General features: G+C 41.3%; 1 protein-coding gene across 1 annotated transcript in view; it reads left to right on the forward strand.

Moving 5' to 3' along the window:
- The first annotated feature begins 3,473 nt into the window (after positions 1-3,473).
- The window catches only part of LOC121940075 (ceramide synthase 2-like), a 48,917-nt gene continuing 38,747 nt past the window's right edge, over positions 3,474-13,643 (forward strand). Inside the window, exons 1-2 of the mRNA XM_088077745.1 lie at positions 3,474-3,570; positions 5,119-5,179. The gene's annotated coding sequence lies outside the window, so the exon portion shown is untranslated. The remainder of the gene's footprint in view (positions 3,571-5,118; positions 5,180-13,643) is intronic.

The raw sequence follows: 13,643 nt of genomic DNA on the forward strand, positions 1-13,643 counted from the left end.
CTAGTTACCTCAACCATGTGTTCATTGCTTTAAGCTAACCATCTCAACTTATCCGTTTGCTTGGTAACTAATGTTAGTTTTCAAGCATTCTCAATTTACAGGACAAGGTTTTTATGTGTTGAACTTTGATAGACTTATTATTGGTCATTTTAATGAAATTAGGCCTAGTTAATTAGTTGAGTTTACCAAATACCTCCTTACAACTGTGGATGTACCCCAGGTTAGGACACTGATCTAACAAACCAAATCAATACAACTAAAATCATTCTCATACATTTTCCAGCCTTTAAAATTTGTGAACAAGACACAGTTAAATTCTCTTGTGAAATGATCTGCAACAAAATTATCCACTCATGGCATTTTTTTTTGTTTGTGACATGCTTGGTGGTTACATTGAGAAAAGAGAAAACATATGAGTTGGGAGGGTGAAAAAAAGAAGAGCATGCAAGGAAATAGAAGAGACACTTAAATCCTGACTTCCAGCAATCTGTTTTCACTATACTGCGCTTCAAAGCAGGCTCGTGAGTGGTTTATCACTCCACAGACACCAAATACTGTATGTAGTGACTGCACACTACAGAGGGAGAAGTAATAAACTGATTAAAGAGACATGCTCATAGTGTAAGATCCAGTGCTGTTGAATATTAAATGTTTATTATCATTAAAAGAGATGTTAATAAGGATTCTAATCATAGAAAATCAAAGAAGCTGTTAAAAAATTCAAGCATGTCTAAGTGATGAGGTTATATTTGGTCCTTTCTAGGCCTCTGAAATATGTTTTGCGTGGAAAAAAAGGTGGACATCACTCTCATCTTTTTATGCAAACAGTGACAGGGTCATAAAAAGACATTGCTTCAGTTTTAAGGATCAGAAAGGGTTGCAATTCACTGCCCGATAATCAAAGCCTTGTGCCTAGAGGGAGCCAGAGAGTGGGCTTATGCTGAGGAAAAGATGATCAATCAACTCAAAATCTCTCTCCATCACACATACCACAATCGCAGAGAAGAGTACAGATATTTCATTGATAACAAAGACCAATAATAAGTCATCCATATGAAGCCACAAAATTAAATTATCCCCATTATTGTTCATTATGTGATTTATGCAGTCTACCTCTCTAAATCTAATTATTTGCTCATCCCATGCATCACTAATGTAGTCTTACAATTATGTCCTAACTGCATTAGCGTATATTAAGTTTAAAAACATCCAGAGTTCAACTGAACTGGACAGCCATGGGGTTTATTTTCTCTTCTCCACCTCATTATAGACCACAGGTTTAAGAGTGAACTGTGGGCCCCCCTGATGATATATAACCTCAGCAGACCCAGCCATGGGTCCAACCACATTATATATCTGGGCTAGACAAAGAAAAGAAAATTAATATGGCCCCACTGACTCAGATTAATTTTAATGGAAGATGAGAGATGGATGGGCAGTGAACTCAGTCAAGCATGCAAAAAGGAAAAGTGATGGCAGGACAGGAACTAGACAGGAAAGCATGGAAATTGAGAGGTACAAATGTTAACATAATTGCATATTATTATCCTATATTTCACTTTTTTCTTTTCCTCTAAGACAAATACAAAAGTATTAAAATGTGTGCATACATGCTGCTTTGTGGTGGCCTATTATAACTAATTGTAAACTTTCAGTCGGACACTCCATACGCAGGCGCATTATGGCCCTAGTTATTACAAAAACAATAGATTTTCCGCTCAAACACGACAAAAAAAGTTGGCTTTAGCTGCTTGCAGAGAGAGAAGTGAATGGAGGCGGGATCAATGCCGAACAAAAGAAATGCCCGATCAATTACCGAGTGGGAGCTCGGCTGAGCACTTCTCAAAGCGTGCTGTCAAAATAACGCAGGTAAAGCATCCATCATGCATGATCAAATAATGAACTCATCGTTGGTGCGAAATGTGTCCTTCAATCTGATTAAGTATGAAAAACTGTATTGTATTCGCACAGTAAATTGAGAAATAAAACTTCACTGCATAACTTCACATTCCAGTACAAATATTAAGAAATCCAAAATCATACAGTTACTGCAAATTCGCGAGTGAGAAATAATCTTAAAGTCCATAGAGTACACAGAACTGCAGGCTCTATTTGTCACATTTGTAATAAAATATAAAACTGCCATTGACACAGATGCAAGTTGACAGAAAGACAAATATGCTTTTTCCACAATATTGCAGCAGTGAACGAGCTCTGCAGGTCACCGCAACTTTATGAATGGAGAAAAACGCAACATCAGCGCCTCGCTTTAACTCAGATGGGAAAATATTTTTTTATTCCACTTAACTTGCCAGGACAACTTATCCAGAAAGTGTAAAAACACAGAAAATATGAGCAACTTAACTCCAAAACGTGACTTTTCCTGTCGGACTTTTTTTTTTTCTTTTCTTTTTTTTTCTCCATGCAATTTCTCAAAAAGCCGGTAAAACGTGAAGCTCAGCGCGTTTTGATGCTAATCTTAAACTTTTAATCCACCCTCCTGCATCTTAATCCTGACATTTGTCCCCCATTTATCTAACATACATGCATAAACAGATAATCCCCCGTGAAACAACGGGCTTCTCAAACAATAGTCACAATCAAAGCCATTGATAACTTCATTGAACTGCACTCAACAGATCACTAATGCGCACAATACCTTGCAACAATTGGAGTGCCTTGGCGTCGAGGAGCCCAGAGTCGGAATTTGAGACAGGATATGTGCCCCTGAATGGAATATTGAACTATAGCCTTGTGAGAAAAAGAGAAAAGTTAGGGAAATGCCCTGTTTGGGAGAGGGGAGGGGACACAAGAGTGAGGCAGAGACAGAGAGAGAGAGAGGGGGTAGTAACGGACTGCAGGACAAACCCACATTCCTCAAGACTCCTAGAGTTGTTATAACAGGGGCCAAGCAGCTAAACCTTCACACTGTGGCTAACATGGCTGCACTATCATCACTTTGCAAAAAAACACTGCTTCAGGCTGTGATAAAAATCTCAGCAGAATAGGTGATCTTTGCTGGTGGCTGGGCTGCATTTGCATTAACATCAAAGCTGTGGAAAATTAGCCAATAATGACAGATCAATAGGATTACTCACATTATCCACTGAGAGGTGAAAAGGTCATTATAGTCCAGTGAGTAGGATTTAGGGGGATATATCAGCAGATTTTAAGATATTGTATGTATTTATTTTAAGTGAAAAAATCACCTGAAAAAAAGAAATTGTTGTGTTTTTGTTACCCTAGAATGAGCCATTTAAAGCTGCAGGTCCTAATCCACAGATATTGCTATTTTGCAGCATCATGTTGCTACAGTAGCCCAGAATGGACAAACCAAGCACTAGCTCTAGATATGGTCATTTGCGTTCTCGGGTCAGCCACCACAGATAGCAGCCATTCTGTGACAAGCCAAACAGCATTGGAAAAACCTTTATTTTTAACGTGAAACTGCATTATTTTGTGTTTTTACAGGTTTAACTCACTTGGTCTGTTTGGTTAGAAGAGGAGGAGGAGGCTGCTGCTGATAATTAAGCTGCAGGAAAAAACTCTGTGAACATCTCGAGCACAAAGGTGAGCGCACATTAGGAGGCGCTAGGCTAACAGCCTGCTCGACACATCGAACAGCATTGGAGAAACACTGTTTTTTTAGCATGAAACTGCTTTTCTTCTGCGTTTCTAGTCGGCTCCCACCTGATTAGTTGCCATATTTGTTGTCATTTATTAGAAATTAAATGCAAAGTCTAAGCATTTATGTCATACACTACAGTAATAGATCACAGTCTATTTATAAATGAAGTTAAGTTAAATATATAAATCATGTTTCTCTGTCACAGTGTGTCAGATTTACGCTTGCTATTCAAATAGCCCTGCTATTTACTGCCTCGGCCCACTGGTGCTTGTGATTGACACATCCTTGTGCTTTGTTGCCACAAGTGCTGATAGGAAGTTAACATACAGAGAGAGGCCATCTGGGTGGTATATTGGTGAGGACAGCTGAGCACATCTCAGATGTTTCTTCCCACTGCGCTGATTTCACCACTCTCAACAAAAACGGCTCAGTGTAGCTCTACAAAGGAGACTCTTTAGACTTGGATAACAAACAGCGAAGGTTGTTGCAAAGTCAATATTACAGTAACAAAAGGTAATGTAGGTTAATGAATCAATTGAAGGTCATGGGTACTTAAATAGATTGAAATTTCACATCAAAATAACTTCAATCTGACCATGACTAAGTTGTTATAAAAGCATATTCATTGTGAAACCTATCAACAAATGTGTTACTTTCCAGAAAGAAGTTAAGAACTTATTTTCAGGACATTCATGTTTTTTCCTTCTGTGGGATTTGATGAGAGACCGTGAAGAGAAACATCTGACAAACAAAAGATAAAGGTTCAAGAACGTGACTTGCAACATCTGTCCTGCTGAAGTGTCCAACATCTGTCCACTTCATTTTGCAACTGAGCCTTTGAAAATGAGATCTATAAAGAACCGCTGTATTAACGAGGCTGTTTTGATGCTACTTTTTGAAACCCTAAGAAATGTCCCTAAAAAAATCGCACGCTTTTTTATATCCTCGATGAAAATGCTTTACACCCAGTTGTGCTCACCACAAGATGAGTGAGTTTTTATTCATTTTTGTTGCTTTCAAAGACTGTGCAAGTTAATACAAACATTACAAATTGATATCAAAAGTAATGATCCCTCCAGTGTAATTAAAGAAGCACTTAAAGTATTTCTTTAGACAATATTGACTACTGTTAAACCCTTAAAGGACCTCTGAAGAACCTCTGGTTATCAGAGTGGAAAGACCTTGTTTGTCACTGGAAACCTTTTTGGAGGACAACAAGCAGAGTCGCTGTTTGTCAGAGCCAGCAACACTTGAATTGTCTCCTCTTTGTTGACACACACACAGATTTCGTAAGGGTCATAAATACTTTTTCACACAATAGGGCATTATTTAGACCTGAAGGCTACCTGGAAATACTTTTCTCCAATGCCCTCTGATTATCCTCTAAAGGCTATTGTGATTTGTTTTAATGTTTTTGTTCAGTTTTAAAGACAAGAATTAACAAACGTGGGTAATGACAACCATGTGTATGATGTTTTCTGTCTCTGCAGGACCTGGAGTGATCTAAATCTATCAAAAAGAACATGGAGGATGAAGATATCCGGAGATGAGGTGATGTTAAACCACTTTTAATCATCAGGGGATGCATTTAAATTTTACTTGAAAACCTGAACATTTCCACATTGTGTTCACTGATAAATGAGTGTTCAGTTTTGTTGCAACCACATGATTTAACCCTTCTAAACCTAAAACATCAGTTTTCTTGTGCTAGACGCCTTTTACAAATATTAAAACCTTTAAAGTCTGAGCAAATTGGTTTGATTTCTTTTGAAAACATGGGGAAAAAGATATTGAGCAACATGGCAAGGAAGATCCCAAAAATTGAAAAAAAAAAGTTAGTACATTTAGAATTTTTTTTTTAAAGGAAAGGGAAAAGTGTCTAGAATACTATAGTTACAATTGTCATAATTACATGTTTAAAATTATGTCAGGAAATTATTTTAATTTTAAGAACTTTCTTCAGGTCATTTCCTTATTTGTATTTCTCCTTCCTTCCTTTTTTATTTTATTTTCAGGTATTATTATTATTGTTATTTTGTTATTATAATTATTATTCTTTTTTTTTTTTTACAAATTTCTTGCTATTTTTTTTGTAATTTCTCCTAAAGTTGCTCATTGTCTTCTTCCCATGCTTTTTTTTTTTTTTTTTTAAGCGATCCAGCAAATTTGCTGAGGTTTTCCAGGGTTACACAACAGTAAACTACCCAGAGAAATTCTCATTAAATCACATTTTAGCATTGCTGCATTCTACTCTTGAGCATAGACACAGGCCTGCACGCTTCCACAATCAGACGTCAAAACACAACAGACTGCAAGTTCGCAGCCCCTCCTCACTTCATCCTATTGAACATGGCGATTCGTTCTAATAGGGAACATGCAGTGCGCTGTATAGGACCAGCCTTCAACATGCAGCAGAGCCCTGCAGCATGATTTGTGGTGTGCTGCCGAAGCTCTTAGGGAGTCTCACAGTCTCACACTGACACCATGAAAGACTGGGATAGATGGGAACAAAGAATTAGACCCTTAAGGAGTTTCGAACACACTTATGTGTGTGTACGGGTCCCCCCCTTTTTCTGTCTTTCCTCCTTCTCTCTCGCAGCAGTCCCTCCCTCTCCCCTCTAAATAGAACCACATTTCGCCAGGCAGTGATCTGGCTACAGTGAAAACACACTGCTGTCGGTGTGTATTGTACTTTCAGAGCCCAGGGAAATACTTTTACTTGCCCTCCCCTCTCCGCTTTCTCCTCACTCACTTGTCTCTTTCTTTCCAGTGCATACATTTGTATACATGTATGTAAACTCTCACACACTCACAGACACGCCATATGTCAACCCAAGGTAAATACATGTGGCCTGAGGAGCAGGCTGCCTAAATGACCCAAGAGCGATATGTGCCTGTAATGTCACTTATTCGATCGTAGTCATTAAAGTAGAAGAGAGGACGTTTTTGTTTGTGCACTGGATTCATGTTTACACTAACAAGAACACATGCTTTCAAGATAACTAGCTATAACGTCAGGTTTTATTCTTGTTATTCCATGAAAGAAAAATGATCCTAGTGAGACTTGTGGTGAGCTCTGTGGTGGCTACACAAGCTCACGTTGCTGAAAGCAAGTCATTTGTTTTACACGGACCAGACTGCATCATTATTACATGTGCCCAGCCCAGCAGAGGCAGGAATGCGGGGGCTTGGTCGAGCTTGGGGTCCCTCTTGTAGCTCACATGACAAGCCAGTACAGAAACCAGATGAGCATTGTCCTCACATGAACACATAGTTATACTCTTAAAACACACATAAAACCCACCTACTCCTTTAAATCCCGCCCCTAACTCAGATGCCATATGTCACGTTGATTAGCAGTACCATTCAGGATATGTCGTGATGCAACTGCGTCTGTTCGACTTTGCGTGTAAGCGTGTGCAAACTAAGATGTGTACTTTTTTCTGCACTTATACTTGTGTATTCGTTGAATTCTTGAAGCCGTGCCGGATCTCTCCCAGCGCTGAAAGAAAGAGAACCAGGAGAGACCACCAGAGCCTGATGGGGGCTTTCAGATTGTCTTTAGCTCAGCCAGGAGAACCTTTGCTGAGCCAAATCACTTCCATGACAGCCTCTCAGCGGGGAGAAATTCATGGCCAGAATTAGTCATACTGTACTGCCGTCCTCAGGGGTGAACCGGTGCATACGTGGGTCATCGCAGGCAGAACTGAGTCTGAGGAGTTTATGTTTAAGGATTTAATTTGTCTCCATAAGTTGTTTTTCCTATATATCCATGTTATCCCTAAGAGGGCAACAAATATGAAATCCATGCACAATGCTATATTCTCCTCATAGTGTTAAATATAACACAGCTAAAGGTCATTATTCATTCTATATATAGGTTTCCACTGGCACATAAACACAAAGTACTTGTCTTGAAAAAAAAAAAAAGGATTTTGACTAACATATAAAAGGTCAATTTGACCACAAGAGTGACCACTCTAAAAAGATGTAAAGTGATACAAATGCTCAGAATACTTTAATGAGGTGTTCAAATGTGCTTTAACTAAAATAGCTCTACTCAGGTCTGATGCAAGATATTCCATATTGACTCTTTTGGAAATCACACGTCTTTTCACAAGTGATGAAGCTGGATGCACACCAAGGAAATGATGCTTCAGTTTGGCAAGTGCTAGCTGGTGGTTTTACTTGACGGTGGGAAATCGTCTGTCAATGTACCTTCTGTATCTCCTAGATTTGCAGTTTACACCAAGAGGAGATATAATGATGTGTTCAGGGGGATTTAGTGGCGTTTAGCGATGAGGACTGTAGATTTCAACAAGCTGAAACGTCTCCCTGTTAAAATTACATCAGTGTTCATTGTTCAGGAGGATTTAAACGTGAGCCGAGTTATCTGCAGTTCTTTTCCTCTACAAAACAAATAGACCAGGTGATTAAAACCAGTAAAACACTGAGTAAAGCAGTTTCAGGTTAAAATAATCAGTGTTTCTGCTGCACTGTTTGGTACATCCCAGATGGGCTGCTAGCCCTGCACCCGTTAAGGTGTGCTCACCTATTTTTTCTGATCCAGACATTCAGGAGGTTTTTACCAGAAGCCAAATTATCTGCAGAGGTCTCCTCCTCTCTAAAACAAACACACCCTGTGAATTTAACAGTAAAAACACTTGAGTATGCCGTTTCACATTACAAATCCTCAAATTTCTGCGACTCTCTTTGGCATGTCTGGCCATGAGTCCAGCATCTGCTAATGTGTGCTCACCTTTTTTCTCTGATGACTGAATATCCAGACGTCTCAGGGGGTTTTACCCGGAGCCATATTATCCACAGAGGTCTCTTCCTCAGTCACAAAAACAAAATGAATGCAGTGACTTAAACTCAGTGTTTTAGAGAGGCCTCTAACTATGGTAGCCACTGCAAAAATGCTAGTGGCCCTATGGCCCTATGTAGAGCCGATGTTTGGTTTGTCTATTCTGGGCCACTGTAGAAACATGGCGAGGTAACATGGTGATCTACTCAGATGAGGACCTGCTGCCTAAGTAGATATAAACAGCTCATGGTAAGTTTAAGGTACACACCACAATTGTCACTGTCGGATACTTATACATTAAAGAAAACATACTTAGTATATTATGTTCCATTTCTGCCAGTATAACCTCTAAATCCTACACACTAGAACTTTAAAGAGAAGTGAGGCATACATACATGTTACTGTAAGATATGGAAAGGAGAAAAACTCCAAAGTTATGCAAAAGGTTGTTTGAATCTGCAGGGTTAAAAAAAGAAGGAAAGAAGAAGGAAAAATGGGGATTGCTTTGAGGATTTCTTTACATTCTTTGTATGCTAAGCAAGTCAAATGAGGCAACGATGATGAGGCTCACTGGAGCTTCAAAGCCCTCCAATAGTGGAAAAAAACCCAAATCCTCTTGTTTGTGTACATCACTGCCTGTCGCAGTTCCAATTTTCCACACTGCATTTACTCAATCTTCGTCTCTCTCGCTCGTAGTATGTTTTGGCAGAGGGTAACCTTAAGGTCATGGGAGCATGGAGGTGTGTGTGCGTGCATACACAGTGTGTGTGTGTGGTAAGGTGGAGTTTAGGGATTAGAGGTTGGTTTCATCGTGTCATCATGGTCTTGGGGTTTGTGGTCGGAGCCTGAAGGGTCAGGGTGGAGTGTGACTGTGTCTAGAGATGATCCTAGCTGGGAATTCTGTGGTCTGCTGGTGGTTTTCCCCCAGGGTGGATAAAAATATGGTCACTACACCGCACACATAAAGACACACAAAGACACACACAGACACAAACAAATGCACGCAAGACCACATAAAGATGGACGGATGAATGGGTGGACAAACACATTGATAGACAGATTGTAAAAGTTAACGCAGCTACATCAGGTTTGATGTAGCTGGCTGTACGATGACAACGCCTTCTGTTTTAACTGTTAAATTCCCTATTCAGTAGGCGCTGTCATCGCCCACTGACTAGCAGGCGTTGTCACTGACGTACATCTGGCGACGCCAGAACACAAGAATAAAACATCATCAGTGTGCATCATCCATCTACGCTGCTTTAGTAGTAAAACAAAAATGAAAACAAACATGAATCAAGCCCTCACTATAATGACATTTATTTGTGTCAAATAAAGCCTGAAGAAGAGGAGGAGGAGAACGTGGACGCGGTCATGGCTGGGGAAAGAGGCCAATTTGGCATGCCAATTTTGCAACAAGAGCTCAAACGATTTATTTATTGGCATCTACGATCATTTAGCATTCACTAGCCAGTGTTGCACTGATCAGGGCAGAATTTTATGCTGCGTTTCTATTGGTTGGTTAGTATGCGTAGGTCGTAACAGCAGTGACGCAGTGATATGTTAATCCCAAATTTCTGACACCGTCAGGATTTTATCTCAGGATGTCTTTGATGGCAAGACTGTGACAACGGCCGTCTTTGAACATCTCTCAGTGTGAGATGTAGTACCACCGTTTTAGAGCCACGACCAAACATATCACCACATTTCTTTCACAATGGTCTTTTGTCTGGGACAACCAAAATTCACACAGTATATTACGGGCTTAAGATAGATAGTTAGAGAGGTAGGTAGGTAGGCAGGCAGGCAGACATGCCAGTCGCAGAAACAACCCATAACCTCCTTCTTTTTCTTGGCCTCCTTTTCCAATTTTCCTCTTTTTAACCTCTACTCTTCACCGTCTCTCATGCTTCCCCCCCCCCCCCTCTTCTTCCATCTTTCTTTCCATCATTTACTTACCAGGCAGGCATTTCTTGCCTCACCTTACCCGGAGCACTGCTGTGCTCGGCTCTGTTAAGACCTGGCCTTGTGCAGCTGTGCTGCCGCGGTGATGCAGTGAGAGAGGAATGCAGAACTTCAAAGTATAACACGAGTGGAGACAAAGAATGGCAGTGTTCAAGGAAGGATGAGAATATGTGATCTCATAAAACAGCACACAAACACATTGGTCCATTTATGCAAGGTTAGGCTGCAGAGGATGACGAGGAGGACTTGCCTCACATGTCCCCTGCCTGCTTTGTGAGAATCAGAAGAGGAAAAGGCGGTTATACACGTGATGTTGTTCCCCAGAGGGAGAGCACACTGTAACTCTGCACATCTCGTTTGGCCACGCTTAAATGACTGTTAAAACATACAGTGGGGAGAGCGATGCAGAGAGGTCGATGTGTATGATATGGCTGAGGACTTTGGTTTTTAGTAGGCCATGGAGAGAGGCTTTCTGGAGAAGAGTTTTGAAATTCCATAACCCTTGTAACTGCAAAAGACAGAGGTCGGAGCCGCTGAGAAAAGAGAGAAATGAAAAGAGGCAAAGAGAGAAATGTAGCGAGATTCCAAGAGAGCGGAAAGAATCCTCAGACTGCTTGCTAACAGTTTGAGGGGCTAATGGCTTTCAGATGTGCGCGACGTCTTTTGTATTTTCAAAGGAGCATAAAACATTCCCTCTCAGAGGAATCCAAACAACGGCTGGAATTCACAGACTGAAAACTCACAACAGTGGTTAGGACCGAATGTTTATCTCATGTTCCCTCGTGTTACAAGTATTATGTGTTTTACATCCACAGACAGGGCTCTTATTCTAAAATCAGATTTCATTTTTGGGTTCTCCACTTTTCTATAATGTTGATGTTTCTCTGGGAGTGCTGTAATGTGTGCGAATGGCTGGGCGGGGGTGGTGTTTTCCCTACTTCCTGTTCAAACTTTGGGGGAGCTGAGACTTGGACGAGGTGAGGTAATTTTTCGCTCCAACTGTAAAGTCGACTGCAGAGCGTGGGGGGTTGGGGGGCACTCTCAGTCACATGTATGTTATGGCTGCTCTGTGATGGACAAGGACTCCATTTATCAGACTGTCTATAATACTATTATATTGTCATTTCAGCCAGTAACATGTACAGTAAAAAATGAGAGGGTCGATACCACTCTAGTATCTGTCCAATATGCATATGGCTTAGCTTAGCTCAACAAGACTGGAAACAGGAAAAACCTTGTTGCTCCATCCAAAAGTAACAAAATCCACCTACCAGCACAAACCAACAGGTTACATGTCATTTGTTTAAACCATACAAAAACCCAAATATGAAAACTGACAATTTGCCGCTTCATGTGCTAGAATATTCTTGGCGTTACCAGCAGACTTCCTGGTATTTCTGCCGGTTTCCAGACAACTAGCAACTGACAACTGAAAAATAACCTCACGTCGTCCAAGTCAGAGCTCCCCCCTGGCCCCATTTGGGACTGTCTATTACACTGTTTGGGAGACTTGAGTCTTAGAAGCTCTCATAGAAAAATGCTGCATATCGGGGATGCCTTGCTCTTTTATGCTGTTGAGGTGGTTAACCATCCATCCATTTTCAACCAGGGCTTAGCAAAGTGCTCCAGACGTCCCTCTCCACAGCAATGCTCTCAAGCTCCTCCTGGGGTATCCTGAGGCGTTGCCAGACTAGATGAGGTATATAATCTCTGCAGTGTGTTCTTGGTCTACCCCAGGGCCTCCTATCATTTGTATGTGCCTGAAAAACCTACAACAGAAGGCGCCCAGGAGGCATCCTGATCAGATGCCCAAACGACCTGGATTGGCCCCTTTCGACATCAAGAAGCAGCAGCTCTACTCCAAGCTCCCTCCAGATGTCTGAGCTCATCACCCTATCTCCAAGGCTGAGCCGAGCAACCCCACCCTGCTTTCATCTGCGATCTCATTCTGTCAGTCTCGGCCAAAAGCTCATGACCTTACGTGAGGGTTTGGACTTTGATTGACGGCTACTTGAGAGCTTTGCCTGTCACCTCAGCTCTCTCTTTACCATGACTGCCCAGTGCAACACCCGCATCACGGCTGGTGCTACAAGACCCTGAGACACGTGAGCTTATTTGCATGGGACAGTAAATCACTCAGCTTAGACATCCAGTGAGAGCTTGTATTAGAGCGGCTGCTCTTTTGCATCGAAAGGGGCCAGTTGAGTCGGTTCGGGCGTCTGATCAGGATGCCTCCTGGAGCATCTCAGGCACATTGAACTGGTAGGAGGCCTCAGGCCAGACCCAGAACATACTGGAGGGATTACATATCTTGTCTGGCATGGCAACACCTTGGGGTACACCAGGAGGAGCTGGAAAGCGTTTCTGGGGAAAAAGAGGTCTGGAGTGCTTTGCTCAGCCTGCTGCCCCCACGACCTGGTCTCAGACAAGCTGACGACAATGGATGGATGGACGGAGTAAATCACTCCAAACCCAGTGTGCACATAACAAACTAACCAGTCAATAGTCATGTTTTAAGTCTGTTTCCTGCAAACCAAAATACTTTTAATAAAGCATGAATCTTACTTTTGCATCGCTTGTTGAAGTATGTTTTTGATTGTAGAGTTGGCTCATTGTTGCCACTTGTGGCCACTGGGGGGAAAAAAACCACCCACTACAACTGCGGTTCTTACCAAGTGGTAGGCCTACCCATGTTTTTTCCCCTCTTGTGGCCTCAGGTGACACTACTGACCCCAATAGTTGGCACACAACTATAGAGCAAAAAAAGAGGCAGCACTAGAAAACTTTCCTAGACAAGCGACACAAAGGTGAGATATTTGCCTTGTGTTTTCACACATCACTATCTGGTTGGTTTAGCAAATGCATGTGTGGTTAATAATAATATATGGGTAATATATCAGTAAAAGCTACATTAATATGCTTTTTTTATGGGCGTTAGTGGGGTTGTCTCCTCCAAGGTTCAAATAGAAAATAGAGAACACATCCATAGCTTTATTAAAGTGACAGAGATGAAAGTGATATCTATCTTATCTCACCCTCCACTGGAAAGTGAACAAGGACATTTCTAAAATGTTGAGCTGTTCCCTTTACCAGATAGAAACTGACAGAAGACCAGATAGATGGAGAGTCACTGACAGACATGTCGGTTTTATTAGGAATCCAGTTAGGCATCGATACTCTAGATAACTGTTGTAGTGAGGACGAACAGTCCCATATTAGCCCTGTATTAGACCTGATATGATA

Source organism: Plectropomus leopardus, chromosome 5 (assembly GCF_026936395.1).
Source record: "Plectropomus leopardus strain MGB_pleo_1.0 chromosome 5, ASM2693639v1, whole genome shotgun sequence".
Lineage (NCBI taxonomy): Eukaryota > Metazoa > Chordata > Actinopteri > Perciformes > Serranidae > Plectropomus > Plectropomus leopardus.